Here is a 9,779-nt window from a genome sequence, read left to right as displayed (position 1 = left end):
GAAAGATAATTCACACTTCCCAAACCTCAAGACTTCCCTTTTTAAAGAACCAAAATAAACCCAAGACACCTTGCTGACACTTCCCCACCCCTAAACAAATTGATTACTTTTACACATAAAACTGAAATAGTATGGCAGCAAAAGATTTTGATAGCAAGGAAAGTTTGTAAACTGTATTTCAGTCTCTTTTTCTTATTCCCAAAGTGCAAGGGTTCTCATAATCTTTCAGTAGTGCTTCTCCTGTAAGTAATCCTTCATTTTGTTTGGCAAAGGCAGTTTCTGAATCAAGTCTATTCTGGTATACTGACGTATAACAAAGCGACACAGGTACTGCAAAGAATGCACCTGCACGAACCGTGATACGGAATTGGTCAGTCTGACCGGGTAAGTAGCAGATCCAGGCAACCGAGATCTTGAATAACAAAAAGCTCCATTTTCAGAGTCCCTGATTGAATGCTCAATTAGATCAACTATAGATGTATGTCCTTCCACATCCGGCTGTTCATAAAAGCTAAACCTACCATTGGAGTGTTCAATTCTCGTGTGAAGTGTTTTGCCATGGGAGCGAAAGCTCAAGCTCAAAAGATAACGGTCGTCAGAACTATCCCGAACAAGAAAAGAGCCATCTGGCACATTTGCTAGCTTCCCTTCTGCCTCCCAGCGTGTGATGGGTCCCCAGTACCATCCTTGTTTCGTGAGGTTTTTCAGCTCCTCTGTCAGGCTTGTCACCACCATGGGACCACTACTCTGCACAGAGTCATATACTCTTGCAACCCTAGGGGCAGAGTTAGGATCAAAATTCAAATGACAGCGCCTACTTTCAGCCACGTGGGCATCTGTGCCGGTGAGCCCACTGAAGTTCCTGTGGATTTGATTGGTCTGCATTGGATGGAGGTAGCAACGGTGAGAGGCAGGGTGCGTCGTCATGACTCACTCTGGGGCTCTGCAACATGACTCCCGTGGTGCCAATCAACAAGCCATTCACCGCCTAATGCACAAAGATCTCGGGGCCACCACTAGGTCCTGGTCCACCTGATTCTCATCTTCGGCGAAGGAGCTCCCTCCCACTGGCAGAGGGACCCCAGAGACTTCCACGGGGGAAGAACTGTCCAGACAATAACTACGCGATCCTTCCAAAGGGTACATCCCCTCATCTAAAGGCACAGGATACTGAATGTAGTCCTGAGTCATAAGTCTGATAACTACAGGCACATGTTCATCAAGCTGAAGATGCAAATCTCCATCCCGAGATTCCGAACTCTCGAGGAAATTACTCTGGTCCTGGCACACGGTTTCAGACTGAAGGTCGTGAAAATCCTTCCGAACACCATTCAGGGCGGGGCTCGGACTGTAAGAGGGAACCAAGGCTTTGACTCTCACCTCCATTTTGATGCACGTCTCCTCCGAGTTTGTAGGGCGCAGGGGCCACGACGTGGGGCTGTAGTGATGGCTGCGGAGCGACGTGGACCCGATGGGCCTCTGAGCGCGCACATCCTTGAAGACCCGGGACGCCGAGGACGAGGAAAAGTGTCCTCGTCGGCAGAGCCCCTGGAGGCCACGCCGCCCTTGCCCTTCTGCTTCTGTTTCGCAGACAGCCGCCGTTTCAACGTACCCATGAGGCTTTCACTTTTTGATCGGCTTTTTCCACCTTTTTCGTCTTCGTTGTTGATATCACAGCTGGCCATATCTTTACCATAGCAGCTACCAAATAAGGAATCGTCTTTTCCAAAATCGCTGGCGAGTGACGGTTGCTGGACTACCATGAAATCCGTTTCTTCTTTACTTTTATTCAAGTTGAAAGATTTTCGGTAAGTTTTAAGACTGATTCTCTTCATTATGACTAGTTACCCACTCCAACAGGATCACTTTCTCTCCGGAATACTCCCCTCACACACCTGGTGAGGCTGCAATGCTGCATCTACGTACCGTTCCAGCTTCATACACCCTTTGGAGCCATTCTCTGTTGAAAAACTTCAGGCTGGCATAGTGACATCTTCAGGTTCACTGATGCTCAGATAATGGTTTGTGTCCCAGGCCTTCAGAGATCCGCCGTCTTCTCTTTCTTTCTTCTCTATTACTCAACAGTCGGCTCCCAAGGACAATGGGATAGCCACTGCTCCCCAAACATAGTCTCCAAGTGTGATGCCCCGGCGGCGGCCCACTCTGCTTCCTAGTCCCTCCTCTCCCGCAACTCCTCCGCCCGCCTCCTTCCTCCCGCTCCTGCTCCTCCTCCTTCTCCAGGAGGGGCGAGCCCTGGCGCCCGGGCCCCGAGTGCGGAGCCGGAACTGAGGAGCCGAGCGGGCCGCCCCGCGCCCTCTACTCGGCCCGCGCGGCAGGCGGGCGTCACGGCGCGAGGGGCCCAGTCGGAAACTTTAAAAGAGAATACCGAACATTCTGGGTTATGAGGCTGATTAAGGAGATAATTTTTGAAGGGGGGGGAAGACTTACACAATGTCTTCCACATCGTAGGCAGTCAATAAATGTTTGCAGAATCCAAAAAGACCATAATTCTTGAAACACAGTAGACACAACCCAGAATAAAATACACAGACCAATGGGAACTAGGTAAGAGGAGGCAACGGGATTTTGCAACTCTATAAAATAAGAATTGCCCAAATTATTTGACTCTAGTTTGATTCCATCTCTTATTCACAAAAATCATATTACTGAATTTCTATATGAAATAATATGCAACTGAAAACTTATTTGAAAATTCCTACAAAGGAAATATAAACTTCTTTTTCAGTGATTACCTTTTGCCCTAAATGGTTAAAAAGGGTCTATTTAAGAAATATCTGACTAAATACAACAAGCAATATTGTCAATTCTTATAAATGTTTAACTATTTTTAAATACTAAAAATTACTTACATAGTGATAAGAATTTTCTGCTTTTTCAGTTTCTACATATCTGTTGTTTCCATAATCAGAGAGGTTTGGAGGAAGTGAGTTGTTTAATTTTAATTATCATTGCCTATTTCATTGATATAGGAATATATCAAATTACTTACAAAACTGCTAACTGTGTAAATCTATCTCTTCAGAAGATATTGACTGAGAAAGCCCTAATAATCTAGTGTAAAAATACATACTTTGGGTGTTTTTAAAATATGAATTATTGATCCAACTAACAGCTCCAAAGGAGCTGTTAATGTCCATCATTAAAAATATTTAACGACTTTTTAAAGCAATAGTTATTCACCTAATTGACCATAACAGTTGCTTTGGTAGAGTTATGATATATCATCTCATATCTAGTTAAAGACTTTTTTTAAAACTACAGTTATTAATTCCTTATACTGTCACAGAAAGGTAAGTAATCACTACTACCAGTTGTCAATTGGAGAGCAGAATTATCAGCTTACTCTCACTCTGAATAATTTTCCACATTGTAACATCAAGATTTCACAATAGGAATGAATTTACCTGTCAAGATGGCTTGGAGGCTTACGTGTGAGGGTTACTCTAACCTCATGAATTAAATCCATTTTCCTGACTTCCCTCTCAGTTATTTTTTTTTCTTGTCCTCTCCTTGTTTGCCTCCCCACCTCCTCATGTCATTCTCTCCTTCTAATTTTATTAACAATTTTATACTGTTCTTATAAACTGCTTGACCTTGGGAGCACAGATTGAATGAAACCCATTCCCTCTTTCGTATCTTGGTGGAGTAGAGAGAAAAGTTGATGAAGAGTTACGGCCCAGTGTGTTAGATGTTCTGACAGATACATACAGTGGCATCATAGAAAGATGTCTTCTCATTCAGATGGAAGAGTCAGAGAAGGATCTCTAGAAGCAAGGGTGGCCCGGAACATGAGCCTTTATGGAAAAAAGCCTATTCAAATAGATCTGGAGACAGAGGGTACATTGTCCATGGCCCATGGCATGGAATTGTATTTGACTTATCCCAACCTCTAACCATCAAAGGGAGTTGGATTTTCTTGTTTTGGATTTGCTGGAAGCAAATGCAACTCCTACTCTCTGTCTCTTAATTAAGAATTTGCATTTACATTGAACTAATGTTACTCTAAGTAAGATAATAAGACACTTGTTACAAAAGAATATCATCTATGCATTTAAAATTTAAAAAAAAAAAAGCCTTTCTCAGTTTGAAAAGCGTAGCAGACTGTCAGGTGCTCCTCTCTGCTTGACACCACTGTGAGGTAGTGAAGGTCCTGTATCTAGCCCTTCTGAAGCTTCGACAAGAAAGAGAAATGAAACGCTGGTAAATATGCAGTGTTGTAACACAGGAATCATCTATTGTTTCTGACCCTGATCCTGGTATTTCCTGTTTTCTTTGTTTGAATTAGTATCATGGTTTCTACAGAAGTAGAGGACACTCACTCAAAATGTCCTTGCTTCACTTACTCGATAATAAAGTCCTCGCCTCCTCCCATTACTGACAAGTGAGAATGGGGTGGTAAATTCAATTACTAGCAGGATTTATGATAGCAGAAGAAGTCTGGAATTGGAGTGTCCATTGCAAAATTAGTTGACGTTCTAAAGAAGAGGAAGGAAAACTACGGGGGAAGATGATCAGAGAACAAAGGGGTTAGAGAAGTTCCATTATCATTTGCTGAAGCACATCCCCACCATCAGGTTGGACTGAAAATCATGCAATCATGACCACAGATGCTCACTCTTTCTAGGGCAAACAGCAGAATGGTATAGCAACCTAGAAATTTATAAGAGCAAATATCGGGATCATGTTATGTATTTGTGTGTCCGGCATTTGAAACAGGCCTAAAAGAAATATTACAGGCCTAGTAGAAATTATGTGCAACAAAGGAACAGAATATAATGTTATCAAATAACTAAGTATTTCATTTCCACAGGGCTGGAATACAAAAGGTGCACACGTCAGTGCACACATGTTCTTGTGTGCGGTTTGTGCCGTGGCACTGGGGGGAGTCAGTGAAACATGAAGATGCAGAGGTAAGGAACTGACTTATTAAACTGGCTTTATATGGCCAGTTTGGAAATTTAGACTTTATCCGGCAGACTAGACAGAATATTTGACAGTAAGAATGGAGGAACAGTGTTGGTTTCTGGAAAATTTGCTTTCACACTTCAATGCAGGATAGATGAGTGGGGAAGAGGTCTGAATGAAACTGAGCAGATCAGTAAGGAGGTCTTGGATATTGCAAGAATTAATCAAGAGATGGCCTGTGCTTTCATTAAGCTTTGCCAATAGCATTAAGAGGAATGAGAACCAGATAAAAAGCATTCTGGGGGGGAGGGTGGTGACAGATGTGCAAGGATGTGAATGTACTTACTACTGCCGAATCACATACCTAAAATGGTTATGACAATAAATTGTATGTGTCTTTTAGCCCAATTTTTAAAAAGTGAAGAAAAAGGAAACGAGTGATTAAAGAAATATTTGAGAGGCAGAATTGTGTTTTAGGGTGCATTTAGCATGGGCATGGATAAAAGGAAGGAGTCTCTGAAGGTTTTATTTCCAAGTTGTGCAACTGACTGGGGAAGGGGGACAATCTCAGATTCAGGAAAAGGGCGGAAGAGAAGATTCTTTGCCTGGAGGAGGGGACAGGAGAGGTCGTGTGTTTATCGTTGGACATGTTGATTGCGAGACGTCAGCTGCTGTCTAGTGTATGCTGTCCAGTAGGCAATGAGAAATATAGACACCTGAGGGAGGAAGTCTGAGTGAGGGATATTGGAGACATAAATTTTAGTCATAAAATTTGAAGTCATAAATACGAGTCATAAAATTTGAACTTAAAGCTACAGAGGTGGCAGAGAGAATGCCAAAGAGGTTTAGGTAGGATGGGAGCAGTTTCAAGCTGAGGATCGAACCTTGGTTACCCCTACGTAAAGGGGGCAAGTGGTGGAAGAGTAACCCTGGAAAAGTGAAGAATAAACTGTCAGGAAGGGGGAAAGGGAGTAGGAGAGATTGAAATCATAGGATATAAGGGGAGGATAAGATCTCAAAAAGAGAGACTTAAGCAGTGGCAAATGGTACAGGAAAAAAAAAATGGAAAGGAATGACGTTTCGTTTATAATTAGGAAGTGTGAACGTGGTGGGGTTGGGATAAGCCAGGCTAAGTGAGAATTGGTGAGGAAGTGCTAATGACCAGGGGAGCGATGTAGTGCAGAAACGATCAGGACGGACGTTTCATGCTGGATATGAAAGGAAGGTAGGGAATGAAGGCTGTAACTGCAGGGCGACGCAGAATGCACAGACACAGGATGAAACAGAAGTTTTCATTTACTTTTGTTTTCTTTTATTTCGTTTTCAGATGGGAGACGCTTAGATCTGTGTTTTGTGTAGAAGGAGTCCATGTGCAGAGAAAGGTTGATGATACACAATAATAAAAGCAATACTTAGAAGAAGAATGGGCTTCTAAAATACAGGTAGATTTATTAGCCTGGAATACAAGAAGAAACAATGTTTCTGCCAAATGGCCTCTCGTGGGAGACAGAATAATATTATTGTTACTAGCTGGGGCTCTGAAGAAAGACAGGGGTAGGTTCAAATCCCCCGCACATTGCTTGGGCAAGTTATAGGTTCTTTCAGGCCTGTTTCCTTATTTAGAAAAATGGGGTGGTATGGAATTAATTGAGATTATATATATATATATATATAATAACCAAGTGATTATTATATTACATAATAAGTGCTTGATTCATGTTAGAAGCTAATATTTTATTTAGGGGAAAAAAAAAAAGAGACCGTCACCTAAAGAAGTCAGCTATATGGTGAAGGTCTAGTGAGTAGGGCGGGGACTTGGGATAGTTGGCTGATTCAGGAAGTGCCGTGTGGCATTGAGAATTTTGCTGAATGAAGTTGGGAGACCAGTAATGCCATTCTTCAAATCTACTAGGCTCAGTTGCCTGGGTGGCTCGGTTGGTTTAAGCATCTGCCTTCGGCTCAGGTCATGATCCCAGAGTCCTGAGATTGAGTCCTGCATGGGGCTCCCTGTTCAGCAGGGAGTCTGCTTCTCCCTCTGCCCAACCCCCACTCATTCTCTCTTGCAAAAATAAATAAACAAAGTCTTAAAAATATATATATACTAGACTCAAACACCTAGGTACTTTGAGGCTTCTATCTCATTTTCCCCATGCATTCTTGTATGTATATATCTTCAGTGGCTTCCTATTAAAAACCATTTTTTCAGCTGCTTTTATTGAGCAGCTTCTATATGGCAGGTGCTGTTCCAGGTGCTGAGGATACAACACTGAATAAAACAGCCCCAACTTTGTGCCCTCATGGAATTTCTGTGAAGCAGGGGAATGATAATGAACAAGATAAATTAGTGAAACAGCAGGTTAACTGGCGGTAAATGGTAAGGTGAGAAAGCCCCAAAATAGGAGGAAGCTGGGCTACGCTGTTAGGATGACAGGGAAGGCCTTACTTAACAGGCGACAGCTGAGTGAAGATTGGAGCGTGGTGAGAGTCGGAGTGGTGAGGGTAACTGAGGAACCCCAGGCACTGATAACAGCAAATGCAAATACCCTGAGGCAAAAACACACCGGACTCAGCCCAGAAACCATTAAGGCCAAACTGACTGGAGAGAGTGAATAAGGAAGTGGTAGAAAGGTAATAGAATACTGCACTCTTACTCTAAGCGAGAGAGGAAGCGGCTGGTAACATTTTAAAAGACTCACTCTTGCTACTGTGTTCTGCGAGGGAGAGAAGGAGAAGCAGGGAAGCCAGTTTGGAGACTATTACAATAACACAGGCAAGAGATGCTGAGGCTGCCACCAGAGGGGCAGCAGAAGTGGTGAAAAGTGCTTGGATTCTGGATACATGTTGAAAGTAGAGCAAGTTTGAGGTATCACTGTTGAAAGTGATATTTTGATGTCCATCTTTCTGTCTCCTGCACCTAGCTCTCATTTGCTTCTAAAGATGGAAACAGAAGACCAATACTAACCATGCTCCACCTCTCAAATTCCCTCAGATTCCTTTCTGTTTGTTTCTGACATCTGACATCATAAATTTCAGAACAGGATTCAAGGATTTTACAGTATTTTTGTTTAGGCTTCCTCTATCATGACTTAAAGTATATTTAAGTAATTTATTCTGAGGTCAATGTTCTGAATTTGGTCTAAAAAATAGCATCTAATACTGTGGCCTTATGTAAATGAAACCTCTCTTAATCTCAGTTTTTCAAGGGATAGAGCTAGGATATTAATTTCTGCCCTTCCAGATTCATTCACAGCAGTATTCAGGTCAAAATTGATAACACGTGCTATAGAAAACGTCATTTGTTATTTGTATCACTTCTCATACATGAGCATCTTCTAGAAGAACTTTGTCTTTTACAGTTTTTCAGTCTTCTGTAGTGATAATCCAGTTGCTTAATTTTTATTCCTCTTTGATCCTTTATGTGACAGAGCAATTAGAAGAAATTAGAAGGAATTGATTCTTTCCAAGGTACTATCATAGAGATTGACCTTAGTTACTTGTTACAAATAAAAATTATTTTGAAATAAAAGCACACCAATATAATTTTAAGTTTCCTTAACTTAAAAAAAAAAAGTGCTTGTCTTTCTTACTTGTCCCATCTTAGTCTTGCTGCAGAATTGTAGTTAAAATATAAATGCCCAAGCATCATGTGGTAGAACCCAAAGGCATGTTATTAACAATGGACATTTTTGATGGGATGACCACGTACTCATTCTGAAGTGGAAGGGAACCAAGTTATCATTTCATTTAAACATGGTCCTGTGACTCTTTGCAGTATACTCAAGCAAACTATTACTGATAATTCGTTGTTAGAAATTAGCTACTTTGGACTGGGGGAGAAAAATAAAGCTAAGTAGGTATAATCACCTGGAGGAACTGTTCTTAGTATCAAAGTTCAATCCACTTCATTTTAAAAAACTATTCAACTATTTTCATAATAATGAGCTGCACATACAAGTTATAGAAAACCACTTGATTATAATGCATTATTGGTTACCCAGAGTTTTAAGCTGTTTCAGGGAGGTATTACTATTATTACTACAGGAGGCTGTCAGTTTAAATAAATAAATAGTACTACTGAACAATTTGAACTTCAAGTAAAATAAGTGGAAATTTATCTACTAGAGTTTTTAAGTAACTCCAACTATGAAATGTTTTAGACTTAGTATGATTTTTGCCATTTGTTTTGACATTTTAAAAACAAGCCTTACAAAATTTTCTTCCTTTTGCATTAGTTCCTCATAATACATATAATTTATATCTCCCTGAGCCACATACTTGATAGGAAGTGTTGAATTATATGATACTTCAAGACAATGGGAAGTCGTAGAAATTGCATACACTACCAAAAATTTACTTATACAATGAGAGTTTGGCTGTTTTATTATTCATCATTTTAAAAGACATTGAGTAAATATATGTGTCTATTTAAAGGAGAAAACTTGTAAATATAAAACAAAATATATCTTACTCAAAAACAATCTCATCTCTATTTAAACACTGTGTCAAGAGAACTCTAGGTTTTAGTCGGTCCCCCATCCCATACGGCTGAATGATTACTATAAAATATTGGTAACAATACCTGGCATACTTGAAGGCAGTGTAGTTAAGTGTGGGTAGAATCAGATTAAAAAGCAGATAATCTCTTCAGTCAGCAAAGGCTCTGAGAACCCACTCTGGGCTGGATGCTGCACCAACGTAGGGATTGCTCAGGGTGCCCGAGAGCCTAAAATAAGCATCACTGATGTTCGGATGCACATTCTTGTTTGCATTTTACCATTTCTGACATTGTGGTACCTCTGACAACAAACAAATGGCATTTTAGCTTTAACAAAACATGGTAATCCTAATTCCCT

At 41.0% G+C, this 9,779-nt stretch overlaps 1 pseudogene; it reads right to left on the bottom strand.

Moving 5' to 3' along the window:
- Nucleotides 1–215: 215 nt before the first annotated feature.
- Nucleotides 216–2,171, bottom strand: LOC112832653 (suppressor of cytokine signaling 6-like; annotated as a pseudogene).
- Between the last annotated feature and the right edge of the window lie 7,608 nt (nucleotides 2,172–9,779).

This window comes from Callorhinus ursinus, unplaced genomic scaffold, assembly GCF_003265705.2.
Source record: "Callorhinus ursinus isolate GAN/ISIS: 27379988/994484 unplaced genomic scaffold, GSC_fseal_2.0 scaffold14, whole genome shotgun sequence".
Lineage (NCBI taxonomy): Eukaryota > Metazoa > Chordata > Mammalia > Carnivora > Otariidae > Callorhinus > Callorhinus ursinus.
This window is presented reverse-complemented; position numbering and strand designations above follow the sequence as displayed.